We start from the raw sequence: 13,305 nt of genomic DNA, 5'->3' as shown, positions 1-13,305 counted from the left end.
AGCAGGGTTTGCACCAAGATGCTCGTACAGAGCCCCGTTTGCGCAGCTTGGAGGTTAAGTCCTCACAGAGTTTCAATTTGGCTGGCTAAGCACCGAAACTCTCCTCCTCCCTGAGATGCTGCAGGTGGCCCTAAACCATCATGCAGCATCTCGAAATAACTACAGAGCGTAATTCACTGAAAGCAGAGTATGTCTGAGCCATCTGCGCTGTGTTACAAAGATGTGGGCAGCATCACTTGTGCTGTACCCACAGCATCAGCACTGCCCTGGGCTGTTCCAGGCTGGACAGGTACCTGTGGCTATCTGTGCAATGCAGGATGAGTGAGAAAGAGCAGCAGGGATGGTGTGAAAGATTCTCTTCAGAAAAATGTGTCCTTTTTACCAGCTGGTCAGGGAGCACAGGAGAGTTATTCTGTAATCAAAGGCAAAATCACACATCCTGGCACCTGCAATCCCCTTTCAATAAATTAACAAGTTACAGAGACACATTTACTATAGAAAGCTGTTTTCTTTTAGAGATGGATCAGTTTAAGAAGGGAACTGGCAGCAGTGCCTTGTACCAGGATCCAGCCTCGCACATTCCCTGCAGCCCGTGGAGCAAGGCTAGGCACCCAGCGGTCTCTGCGTGTTTTGCTCCCAGGCCCACCTGTTACAGCTGAAGGGGTTTTGTTCCACCTTCCAGAAAGAAAAACTGGGGGGAGGGAGATATGAAACCTACCCAAATGTTTAAAAGAAAGAAAAACCCTCCCGTCACAAGAAATAGCAAGCCTCGCAACATGTGCAAAAGTGATTTCCAGAAACAAGTGGAATCCAGTTCCCTCTTTACACAACATCAGCGAGGAGATACGATAGCAGCAGTACAGGAAAGCAGGAGGAGACAGGGCACTTGGGATTCATGCTGGATGTTTGGAGCCAGCGAATCTGTGGGTGGAAAGTACTCATCACCCTACAGCTCTTGCTTGCAAAGCAGCCCAGTACCTGCAGCCTTTCCCTCCCATGGCAGGAGGAGCCTGACAAGCATCATTCTGGCTACAGATTTGGAGTATCCCTCTATGCAGGACCAGCAAGGCACAATCAGAGATAACAACTCTAGCTCAGGCTCATCTCAGCAAGATTTTTTGATTTTTCATGAGGAAAGAGCAAGTGGAGGAAAGGGGCCAAGGGGCTGAAAGCAACATGTAGCTATGGATGTGAACAAATAGATTTCAATTACAAAAAAAAAAAAAAGGATCAGTAAAGGTCTGTACAGCATGAATGATCTGTGGAATTCCCAAGGGGTGCTTTGAAATCTAAAGTGTTATATTTTGAAATGGACACAGACCTTGGCGGGAAGTGGGGGAGCAGACAGTAATGGTTTAATAGACTGTGGAATGGCTATAAAAAAAAAAAAAAAAGAGAGGGGGAAAAAAGAAAAAGCAGATGGCAGCCCCTTCGCAGGAGCCATAAAATTTCATGGTGTATTTTCTATCCATGGCTTCACTGTAATTCAAGCCTTGGGGGCCAGCTTTCTCTGGCAGTGGTTACTGAGGGGCCTTGGAGGGCAGCAGTAACAAAGGGTGGACACTTCTTGGGGCTGCTGACCAAATGCTCCCTCTTGAGCTGGAACAGGAAATAAAAAGCAAATCATTTCAGAGAAACACCTAGGGGACTTCCCAAACACAGCCCCAGAGCAGCAGGTCAGAACCCCAGGAATGGAATCAGGAAAACCTAAAAAGGTCCTAGGGAATAGAAATGGAGAAGGTGGCTCTTTGCATCTGCAGCCAGAAAACAAAGCTCAAAGGAGGCCTACCATCCCTCAACGCAGCCCTCATCTTGCTTGAAAAAAACATTTTAATTTCCACAGCCGTGTCCTGCCTGGGCCACTGGGCTCTTGGAAAGGACACACGGTCAGACCAGGACTGTCTCTATCTTACAGGCAAACCTCTTAAACCTGCACCTTTTGCTAGTAACTGTGCTTAAACACTGCCCCTTGCTCCAGGCACCTGTCTCTAAATTCGATCTCAACAAGCTCCAACTCAAGACTGCATCTAGAATTGACTTTGGTTTATTACCATGTAAGATTTGAACTAAGATCCCAGATACACATGCGAATCAAAACAGACTGTAAAGGCTAACATGTACATATTTCGGTTCCGTCTGCAGTTATTAGCAGCATCCTGCTCTTCAGGAACAGAGTTTGGGCCAGCTCTGGTGGTGTTTCATGTTTTCAGTCTGTCTGTTATGAAAGTCCACCCTCCATACCATCAGATTTTTGTTTGACACCATGTAACACAGCACTATGTAACCGTTGGTACTGTTAACCTGGCCCTGCATCACTCACTCATCCTCTCTTGCAGGTACAGGAGGGCATCACCAAACGCAGAAATGCAACACACCTTCCGCTCTTTCATCCTCTCCCATCCAGCGCATGGTCATTTGGGATGTGAATACAACACAGGAGACTAAATGTTAATTTGTCCACAACATATAAATAAAAAAGCGCAATTACTATGCTGGAAGAAAAAAGGGGAGGAATTCTTTTCATTTGATGTATCTTGCAAATATATTTTGACACAGGAGTTCAAAGATTAAGCATTCCACATCCATTAGAGATAAAAAGCAATAATTAGAAATGAATGCAGTGAAAACTCAACTTTTCTTCCACCTGTTTCCCACTGGAACAATTGCTGTGTGGAGCATAAGAAGAGAAAAGAAGCGGAGGGGGGTGGAAAGCCTTACGAAGCCCTGTGCTTCAGTTCCATTTATTCTAATTATGCCAAGATTTGCCTCTAATATGTTTGCAAAACTCTTTGCTTCCAAATGATATCAAAACCACTTGGAAGATGAGAATTATTTTCTCAAGTATTAATGGTTGTTTTTTTTTAAAAAAAAGCTTCATTTTAAAACTCACCAATGCAAACAGTACTCAGAAACACTTCTAGGATCTTCATACAGATGCTTAGACTCTTTGGTGAAATGCATATATGTAGGCTTAAATTTTTATTTCTTTTTTTTGTAAATAATATAAAGCTTATAGCTAATGACAGTCAGACTCAGGGGCTGTGAGTGGCCAGTGTTACACAAACCCAGGGCAGCAAAAAGGAGGAGTTAGGATCTGAGAGCTGGAGATGCTGGCAGCAGCCGGGTGCACGCTCAGCACTGGACATGGGTGCACCCTAAGCACCTGCAGGATCCAAGCCTCCTCAAAGCAGACCTCAAAAATTCAGTGTATTACAGGTGTTATGCAAGGTTGTATATAGCAGCAGAGGGAACGTGCAAAGGATACCAAGGCTAAGAGCACAGAAATGCTCTGGTGGGTGTGTGTGCACCTCAACATCAGTTTCTCTTGACGAGCAGCTGGCCAGCCCAGTGCTTCATCCCGGAGTGGTAGGGATGCCTCACTGCCCCCCGTGCCACAGTTGCCTGCCACCCATACAATATCATGCTGCAAGACCTTCTACATGGGGGCTGAGTTTTGCTGTTGCTCCTCATGCCTTTTGTTGAGGTGGGAATGAAAAGGATGGAAAGCTGGTAATTTTGGTGATAACACAGCTGGGAGGGGGGAGAGAGACTATGAGCCCCCTGCCTGCGTGAGGAATTAAAGCAGCTGGAGATGCGGTGAGTAAAGGAACCTCGTGCTCTCCATTAGGAGGCCAACTTTTCAAAGTCCTCAGAAGCTAAAATTGGGCAGCAGGAAAAAAAACACCTTTTCTTATCATTTTGCTGGTGACACAGGATGAAATGACCCATTTTCTCACTGAGGCAGGGAGCAGGAAGAAGGGGGAGAAGTGGAAGAGGGTTTCCCCCTCCCCGTGCATCACTGAGATCCCTTTATTGCTGAAAAACTGAAACCCAGAGATGCCATTGCTCAGCGAATTACTTATTTCAGCTCTTTCTTTGGAAAGATCTCACAGGTGCACATCATTCGCAGGGCACCAAAGGTCTATTTTTACCATCTCTGGGCTATCAGGATCCATAAGAAAGGGACAAGCAGGATTCCCACTGCTGGGAGCCAGCACCATCCCACCCCGCCATCGTTTTGGAGCTGTTTCTGCCTGTGTGTGCAAGCCAGTGGCACCGTTCTCCACTAATGAGCAATTCCTCAGGAAGGTTAAAGAAAAGTCAAGGTTTTCTTTAAGGGGTTGGGCCACTTAATTGGTCTATTCTGACAAATGCAATAATATTTGCGGAAAGGCTGGGCAGATAAAGAAAAAAGTAAACAAGGTCAGCGGTGTCTGTGTGAAACAAACCCGTGAAGATGTGGCTGGAGAAGGGCTGCTGCCACCAGAAAGGGGAGGTTTCACCTCATCCCACCTCGCTGGAGTCTGCATCGCTGCCTTAGGGATGAGCAGACTCGTGTTGAATTAACGCAAAATCTCCGGACACTCGGGGGCACAGCCTGGATGGGTACTACTTGACCAGCACCGCCAACAATGCCCCAGCACGCCTAGGCTGGGAAAGATGAGGCCAGTCTGCGCAACTCCATTTGGATGGGCAGGAGTGGAAATGAGCTAAGAGAATATGTGTTTCCTCTAAACTTAGATTTGATAACATAAACCCATAAAAAGCACTGAAAGTATGTCCAGGAAAAGGAAGAAAGCAAAGCCGCCCCCCCCCCCCCCGCCCAAGTTTTTTGTTTTATTTTTTTCAGTTTTGTGCACTCCACCCTGTTTCATTTATTTCCTACTTCACCTTCTTTAAGAATGGAAATTTCCCACCAAAAGGTGTAGAACACTCCAGCTATTATTAGACATTTTCAGTAAAATATAAGGAAGTACAAAACCCAACAACAGACCAGAGGGCACCATCCCGTCTCCATCTTCAGCAGTTTTTGCCCTGTTGTCATCAGCATTTCAGAGCCACCTCAGCTCTTGCTGGGAGGCTCCTCCCTGGTAACACCCTGAGTGCCCGGCAGTCCGCAGGATGCTCCTCTGACACCAGGCACCCGGGCAGATGAAACGTGAAACATTCGAAACAGACCAAAGGAAGCATTTCTAATGTGAGTAATTATCCTGTGGCGCTTCCTGCCATGCGATACAAGAGAAGCAAATAATGCAGGATAATTCCTCAAAGACTCAGTTACTGAGTTGAATAACAGCATCAGCTGCAGTTGTGCTGCCTAGGTCTGGTATTATGAAGGCTCCTGGTCCTTGTGCTTCAAACTAATCCCCTGCTGGGATTAGAAAAGCAAACAATATCTCAGTATCCGTGACACTCACAACTTCAGGTAATAAGGAAGGCTCAGCCGTTGCTTCTGGAGGCTGGCTTGTGAAGGAGATAAAGCATTAGTTTTACTTGCATCTTTTCCCATGGACCGGTTTGGTTCACCCATACTGTTTTCCCTACAGTGTAGAGGAAGCCTTGAAGCTTTTCTCTAGTGGGGATGCCTCTCTTTTGCTTAAAGCCGACTGCTTTAAAAATACAAAACACCTTAAAAGTGTAAGGAGCTTGCATTTTTCCGAACAAGCCAACACCTCCGGCTGCAGGGAGAGTCCAATTCACACTTGTCATCTGCCAGCACCTCCCAGGCACATTCAGGTGGCTTCACATCACGGCTTTCTGGGTGTGGAACTCCCCTGTCCCAGCCCACAGCACGGAGCACATTTTCCCAGAGCCAGCCCTCCCCGCTGGCCGGTGTGATGCGCAGTGATGCCGAGCTTGGAGGAGCCGCAGGTGTCACGCTCAGGTGGGCACATACGCTCCTCCCCGGAACAGGTGCCGGGGCCACTGCTTTGCAGTGTCATTAAGAAGCAGCTATTTCATGTCCTTACACAGGAACGCCGATGCTGCTACATGAGTAAACTATGAAGTTACACATTAGGTCGTAACTTTTCAGGACTTATTAGGAACAAAAGTGCCTTTGTGAACATGCGGGTTACTGAATAACCCCCTCCGTCCCCATAAAAAGCAGCAGCCGGGATCAAGCTTTTTTTCTTTTTAAACAAGATCTGGTTTATATGCAAGTCAGGATCTTGAGGCTCCTTTTTGTGTCTCCACAGCTTGCTTGCCTTGCTCTCAGCCATCCTCAGAGCGGAGTTCCAGTAGGACTGAGCCCTAAAACAGCTTTTGGGTCCCAAGGCAAAGGGGTCTGAGATCTTGCTGTGTAGGGCAGGAGCAATAGTATCCCTGAAACACCCAAGCCCACCCATCCATGGGTGCATTACATATGCTCCATGCTGCCCTGGGGGGCTAATGAGACAAGAAGCCAGGATTTTTTTGGGGGAAAAAAAATCAGAGCCACCCTGTGAGGAGGGAGGGAGGGAAGAAGAAAATACCACCCACGTGTACATGTAGGTATGCTGCAGCTCATCTACTGGCATGAGATATCCTCGTTAACAACCTCGAGGTCAAAACTTGACCTTCTTCCAGTTCACGGTGGTTGGACGGATTCAATGATATGGGTGATACTGGGGTACCCTGCAGTTTGTTGACTGGGCCAGCAGCAAGGTGGGAGGGTGTACATAACCTCTGAGACCTTCCCTGCCCTCTGCAGCCACCGAGTACATCACTGTTTGGGGACTTGATGTGACGATTTATCACAGTAACATTTCTCAATCACCTGCGAACCCACTGGAGAGGAGCCAGAACTGCTGTAAGTACCAGACTCTGGACCCTGCCCAGCAGGCCTTCGCCGAGCACATCTGAACGCTCCGAGGCTGCTCGTTTTCCTGCTGCTTTCCCATCTGCTGTCTCCTCTGGGCTACCTCGTACTCAGCTTTCTCCATCTCTGCCATAGCCATATTTTTTTATGGATTAGGCATACTGGAGGCAGTGGTGTGCACGGAGCACTGAACCCCTCCGCCCCATCGCTGACTGTTGCTCATTTCTGTACATTTTCTGTAGCACTTTCTAGCGCTGACTCAGTCTGTGCCTTAAAGCCAAAGTGGGATGGGGAGACCTGGAATGGGTGGGAGCTACCTGGGCTGGAGTTATGTCTCCCTGAAACAGGTGGTCAGCGATACTGAAATGACCCACAGCTCCCTGCTCGTGTGATGGACTGAACTGTTACCACCTTCTGCCAACAAGCCCCCCCTTCACACGGAGCCAGCTGGGTCCTCTTGCCCTTCTGCTGAGCTCTCCTGCTTTTCTCCTGGAAGCCTCCCCTGTGCAGAGCTCTGGGAACTCAAAAGCAACAGCTCTGTTCTTTTTGACCCTGGTTTCCTCTTCTGAGCAGAAGAAAGCAAATCTCTTATAGCCAGACATCCCAGACTTTGCACTTGTAGGAACATGAAAGTTTCTATAACTCCAGTTATGTTAGTTGCATTTAAACCGACTGGCATTTCCCACTGTCTGCAACGGGGACTGCGCTGGGTAACACCAGGCTGCAAGACCCAGAGGCGTTTCTGCCATCAAAGGCTCCCCCAAAATCACAGCAGAGGAAGCAGCAAAGTCAGCCCATGAGCACACACGTCTCCATTTCCAAACTAGCACCCTCACCTGTGGATAAAGCACTTAAAAGCAAATCTATAAACAAACTTGGGCCTAATACAAACCCAATTAGAACACACTGGCAAATTATTCAAGGAGGTTGGCAGACACATACTTCACTTCAGGTGTCAGCCACAGGAGAGTGTTGTGGGTTTTGCATTACAGGGGACGCATTGTGACTTGGAGTTATACTGCACTTAGCCCGTAAGTGAAACAATAACAGCTTGGTCTATGGAGATAACGCCCCAGATCAGGTCCCTACAATAAATTAGTGAAACATTCCACTCTCCAGCACTGCAGTCTCACACCTCTAAATATCAACACAAACTCCAAGGGCTTGATGGAAAAAATGGTGTTAAGTCTCATGGCGTTTGAGGAATTTCCCAATATGCACTAAATTAACTTTCTGGCTGCACTAAACAGAGTGGTAGAAAACAGCCCCATCTGAGACAGATGCAAGGTGAGAGATCCAAGCAGCTGTTTTGCACATGAAATCAGATTGAGATTAACACTTAACCTTGGAGTTCTCGCTCTGAGGGCAAAATATAGCTGCAGGGACCCCTCTGTTTAAAAACACCATGAGTTTCTTCAGTGGACAAGGGTGAATTGGGAATTTGGGATCTCCAAGCCGCGAAAAATCAAAGAATAAAAATCTCCCTCCAACAGCAAACCCATTGGTTTACATTCATCCCTATTGTTTCCTCTAACTTGGCATTTTAAGGATTTTGCCCAGATCATGAAAGTCTAGTTCATCGGATTCAACTGGAGAAAACCACTCACCGCTGCATTTCACTGTGCAGGCACCGACATGATTAAGGACAGAAGTGAAGTTCTGTACAAGGGAGGAAGGTTTCTTAGTGGGGCAAACAGCTGGAAGGAAACAGGAAGGTTCTCACAGACACAGCCTAGCAAAGACTTGTGCACTGGAGAGATCAACCAGGTTTGTTTGTTTGGGTTTTTTTTTTTTGCATTTGGTGGTAATTACATAAATTCAAAATCCTGGAGGAGAGGAGGAACAGTCCAGGTGCTGACCAGCCTGAACAAAATTGATGCTGGCCTCTCTTTTCCCCCTTCCCAGGCTAAACGCGAGCCTGAGCACTCCAGCAGACAGCCGGTGCATCCCCCGTGGCCCAGCAGCACATCCCGGAGGATTCAGCTCATTTAGGCCACTCAGCAGATAACACGAGCTTGTTTTTGGAAAGGCAAAGCAATCTGTCCATAAGGATTTCTCATGCTTCACATACCAGCCCTGGCCAGGGAAATATAACATTAACTACATCAAAAGAAATTGTTGAATGAATAAATTATAGAAGCATTCAGGGTACCTATCTGGGGTATTATTTTCCACACTGGTGCCGAGTAGGTTAAAGGAGCATGTTTTGCTGTTATTGCATTCCCGGCTCTGTTTGCGAGGACTCAGCCTTGCTGTGAAAGTGAGACTATGGACACGAGCTCCCTGCCGGCACAGCAGGACCAGACGCAGATTTTGCTAATGTCACCTCGCCTCTAGGCGTTACCCTTCAGAGAAAGACAACACAAATGTTGATCTTACGCAGCACCAGAGGCAGAAGAGCCCTCCAGAAAAAGCTAAAGGCAAGTCCATTGAAACAAGCCCTCAAACTGCAATTGCACAGACCCATGCTGCCTGCTGAGCCCCGTCCTCCTGCTCTCTGCAGCCACACAGCTCGGTACTAATGTCTTGCTTTGCCAGCACGCATCACCCAGAGATGTACAGCTCTTTACATGGACAAAGCTGTTTGGGCACTTACATACCATTTCACATTGAAGGATTTCAAAAAGCTTTGCAAATATTATACAATTAAGCCTCACAACCCTTGTGCAGATGGGCTGGGTATTATTCATCACAGTTTCTCAGCCACAGAAAGAGAGGTAGAGAGTCATTAAGTGATTTATCTAATATCACACAGAAATCCTACAAGAGAATTTGGATTACCACCCAGATCTCTGGATTACCAGCCTTTTTATATGCAATTTATACCTGATCAAAACCATACAGTCCACTTCAGGGTTTTGCTCATGGGAAAATTTCTAACTATGCATTTATACAGTTGCATTTTTTTTTTTAACAGGGAAGAAAAAAAAAAGAAAGAGAAAAGGACCAAACCACCATTTCAACCAGCAAGCATAGGTAAAGTTTGAGCCTTTGTGCTAAGAACAGTCATCGAGGGGCTTCCAAATCAAAGTTTCCTAAATAGCACAGGGAGGAGCACCCAGAAGTTGTAGTGGTAATCCCAGAATTACCTCCTTTGCAGACACCCAAGCTCCATTCATGGAGCAGCAGGGTGAAAGCCCGACTCCGTAAAGTTACGGGATCACTGCCATTCCCATTGGTGGGGCCAGGGTTTCACTCAAGGTGGTTAGTGGGTGAATGCTGTTGCCTTTGGCATGATAGACCTCCCTGGGTCACTGTAAATTATTACAAAATGGTATTAATTTTGGCCTTTTACCCAAAGAAATAAAAGCCTGTTTGGGACTAAAGCCTATCCACATGTAGACAGGCTACAAGCTTCAACCAGGGGAGGAAAAAAAGGCAGCTCGGAGCCAGAGGCAAAAACGGGGAACTGCTGCTGCCTCGCATCAAATTCAGACTTCTCATCACAAAAGATTTTAATTTGGCCCCTGCTGTACAACCACAGTCCCTGTTAGGCTGTTCTCCCCAGGCAAGGCAGTAAATTACGTGTCCCTGCATCTGGCCCCTCTGGTCTCCTGTCCATATGTTAACTCTCAGCACTGGTTAACCCGGCTTGGTGAACCCAGGCTCTTGCCCTGAATGTCCCCCAGGTCCCCCCAGCCAGCTCTGTGGGTGATTTCAAGGTATATCATCACAGCTACCTCCCAGAGGTGTTATTTGCCATCTGGAGCTGGGCAAGCATTTCAAATGAACGCATTATCCATCAAAAAACACACTTTTCTGCAAACTCAAATTGTTTAAATTTTAAATATATCTTGGTTAAAAAAATTTTCCATGAAATAAAAATATTGGTGTTTTCAAAGCAAAATACCAGTTTTTCTTTGAAACAGTGTCCTTATTTTTGAAGTGAGAACAAGCTTCATTTATAGAAAGAATTTGAAAGAATTAAAAACTTAAAGCCAACAGAATATTTTCTGACTGACTCAGGACCAGATGGTCAAATGGAAAAACAAAACACCCAAATCAAACCCATTGCCTTCATTTCCCTCTTCCCATGCCCAAAAAATTTCACGTCGATCCAATCCAGCTTCAGCAAGTCCCACTAAAACCAAAACCCAGCCAGCTCAGGGGGCACAGACAGTGGTGCAACATGTGCAAGGCTCTGCAAAGAGCCAGTTTCCATCAGAAACCAGCAGGAACGAGCTCCCCAGTCCCCCCTCGCTGATGGAGCTGTTGCATGTACAAGGGGACTCAGCCGAGATCCCCTAAAATCCCATTTCTTCCTCTGTGGTGCCCTGTGACTGCTACAGGAATAGGAGAGACACAGCTGCTCCTATTTCCTTCTCTCTGGCACTATGTGGTCCAAAACACACTTGGCCTGAAGGTTTTGGGGACCCCAGGATTTTACTCTGAGCCAATTCACTCCTGCTGCAATGCACACAACCACTGTACAAGGGATTTCAAAAGCTTTTCTGGCCCATTAGTCCTGATGTTGACCACCCTCCCCTGCTTTTCCATCTCCAAACCCAAGATTCATAAGAACCTGCAGATGTGCCAACAGCTGGGCTTCCCTGAAAGCCACTGTGGGTCCTGCAAAAGCCCAACCCACTGAAGCAGCACCCTGGGCAAACCTTTCCTTGCACTCAGCAGATCATGCAGAAAGGGGGCTCAAGGACAGGGAATGCAAGTTCACTGCAACTACAGTTTGAGACTTTTTTTTTTTTTTTTTTAAAGAAATGTGTCTACCAAATGAAATCACTTTGACTCCAGGCTGTTTACAGCTGTCACATCTGAAATGGATTTTGCTATTTTGGTCAGAAGGCTGGGTCTGCAAAAAAGAGACATAACAAAAATCCCTAATGATAAGGAGGCAAATCATTTGTAAATTGAGCCATAGAGTCTTTGGTTGTACGACATTAATTCTCTTATTGCCATGCTTAGGCAGAAACACTCCCTGCATAGCTAGTGTTCATAGGGAAAAAGGTAATAAGCATATAGCAAAGATCCCCAGAAACAAATAATGCTGGGCTTTTGAAGGGACTGTGTTTTGGAGTATTTACATTTCAATGGGATGGAAAACATAGTTTCTCAACTGTGCCTTGCCAACTCTCTGGAACACCCTTTTCTTTCTGTTTGATTAATTATTTCATGCCTAGAGTCTTTTAAAATACTGCTACTTCTAGCAAGCAGCTAAATGTGCATCCCTTCAAGTAAATGATGAACTTTAAGGCTCTGCTGTTTCACTCTTTTCCTTTTCTAGCTACTTCAATGCGTAAATCAGAAAATACACAACACAGATTGTCTGGCTGTGTAGGAACAGCTAGTGGATTTGAAAGATGAAAGCAATGCTACAGGTCCCCCTGCCTTAGCGAGGGCTGAGAAATTACAAAAGCCAATCTAATAAAAGGGTGAATTTGTCCAAGTGTGCAGCGTGATTAAATATCAGCCAATTAAAGTTCTGATTCAATATAAACCCTGAATGTTTCCAATTGTATAGAACAGTTGACATCGGCATGACATCTGCCCTTTCCCTGCAGCTCTCCATATGGAAAAGAGATCTACCTGCTGTCTCGGTGCTGCTCTGTAGCAAAGGAGAGTGGGCTGAGCTAAACTAGGTTTGCCAGCAAAGTCTTTGCCCCTAGCACAGGTGCTAAACACAGACTTGTTTTGCTTTTCTACAATTACTACAGCTACTATATTACACATAAATAATATTCATTGCCGGTTCAAACTGTCTTGCCCTGGATGCTCACCTGCCTCTGACAGTGGCTGCAGGAGATGCTATTTAGAGAGAACATGTGAGCCTGGCCGCTTGCTGCAGTCCCTTCCCTTGGTACCCATCGAGCATCTTCAGCTGCTGAATGTGGGCTGCTAGAGCCATACCCCTGCCCAGTCCTTTCAGTGCCCATTTACTAAGCCACTGTGTATGACTTTTTAAAATTCCCCTTTGAACTTGCTGCCTCGCCACCTTCATCATTTTACAAAACCTCTCATACATCTCAGCTTTCTCATCTCCAGACTGAAGAGCCATGGCCACAGAAAACAGTTTTTCCATCCCCATTGTAGAGCAATACCTTCTCCAGCTATACCGTGGTCTTCACAGGATTCATTTTACTTTATTTCAGGACTAGATATAGTAATGAGACAGGTCAAAGTGCAGTTTGGGCAAGTCTACTGCAAAGGGGACCAAGCACTACAGGAGCTATGCTGGTATACGCTCAGCACAGAGAGCAAGGAGCTCCAGGAGACCAGCTCAGGTCCCAGATGCAGCAGTTTCCTTGACCAAACACTCTTGCCTGCGAAGAAGCCCCTTTCCTCAGCACCACAAAGTCCTCCACACATCGGATGATCCTCCTGCTACCATGCTCTTTCTAATCCCAGGGACAGTTTGGTGGCGCTCATCAATCTCAACCCTATCCTGCATTGCACAAGGTGGATATGACCACCACAAACGCTGGAGCATCCAGTTCTCCCTCAAGGAGTGGAAAGGTGCAGTGGCATACACAACAGCTTTAAAGCTGACTGACAATTTTTTTAACCTCAAGGGAAGCTGAAAGTTGGCTTAAATTTCATTTTTAGCGATCACTCCTCATTCCTAGGGCTTGCATACATCAATGTCATAGGCAGCAATAATATATTGTATATGTATTCCTTGAGTGACTACACACTCAAGAAGTATGGAATACCTTTTGTGTTCCACTTATGCATATACAAAACTACTAATGAGCAAACGGGTAGGTTTCACA

At 46.3% G+C, this 13,305-nt stretch overlaps 2 long non-coding RNA genes across 2 annotated transcripts in view; one reads left to right on the top strand and one right to left on the bottom strand.

Annotated features, from left to right (window-relative positions):
* Positions 1-13,305, bottom strand: part of LOC114011812 (uncharacterized) — a 69,267-nt gene that overhangs the window by 34,941 nt on the left and 21,021 nt on the right. The window lies entirely within an intron of this gene.
* On the top strand, positions 2,706-8,341 carry LOC114011811 (uncharacterized). Its single transcript, XR_003553906.2, has 3 exons — positions 2,706-6,020; positions 6,473-6,571; positions 8,208-8,341. It is a non-coding gene; the product is annotated as an uncharacterized LOC114011811 (long non-coding RNA).

This window comes from Falco peregrinus, chromosome 2, assembly GCF_023634155.1.
Source record: "Falco peregrinus isolate bFalPer1 chromosome 2, bFalPer1.pri, whole genome shotgun sequence".
In the NCBI taxonomy this organism is placed as follows: domain Eukaryota; kingdom Metazoa; phylum Chordata; class Aves; order Falconiformes; family Falconidae; genus Falco; species Falco peregrinus.
This window is presented reverse-complemented; position numbering and strand designations above follow the sequence as displayed.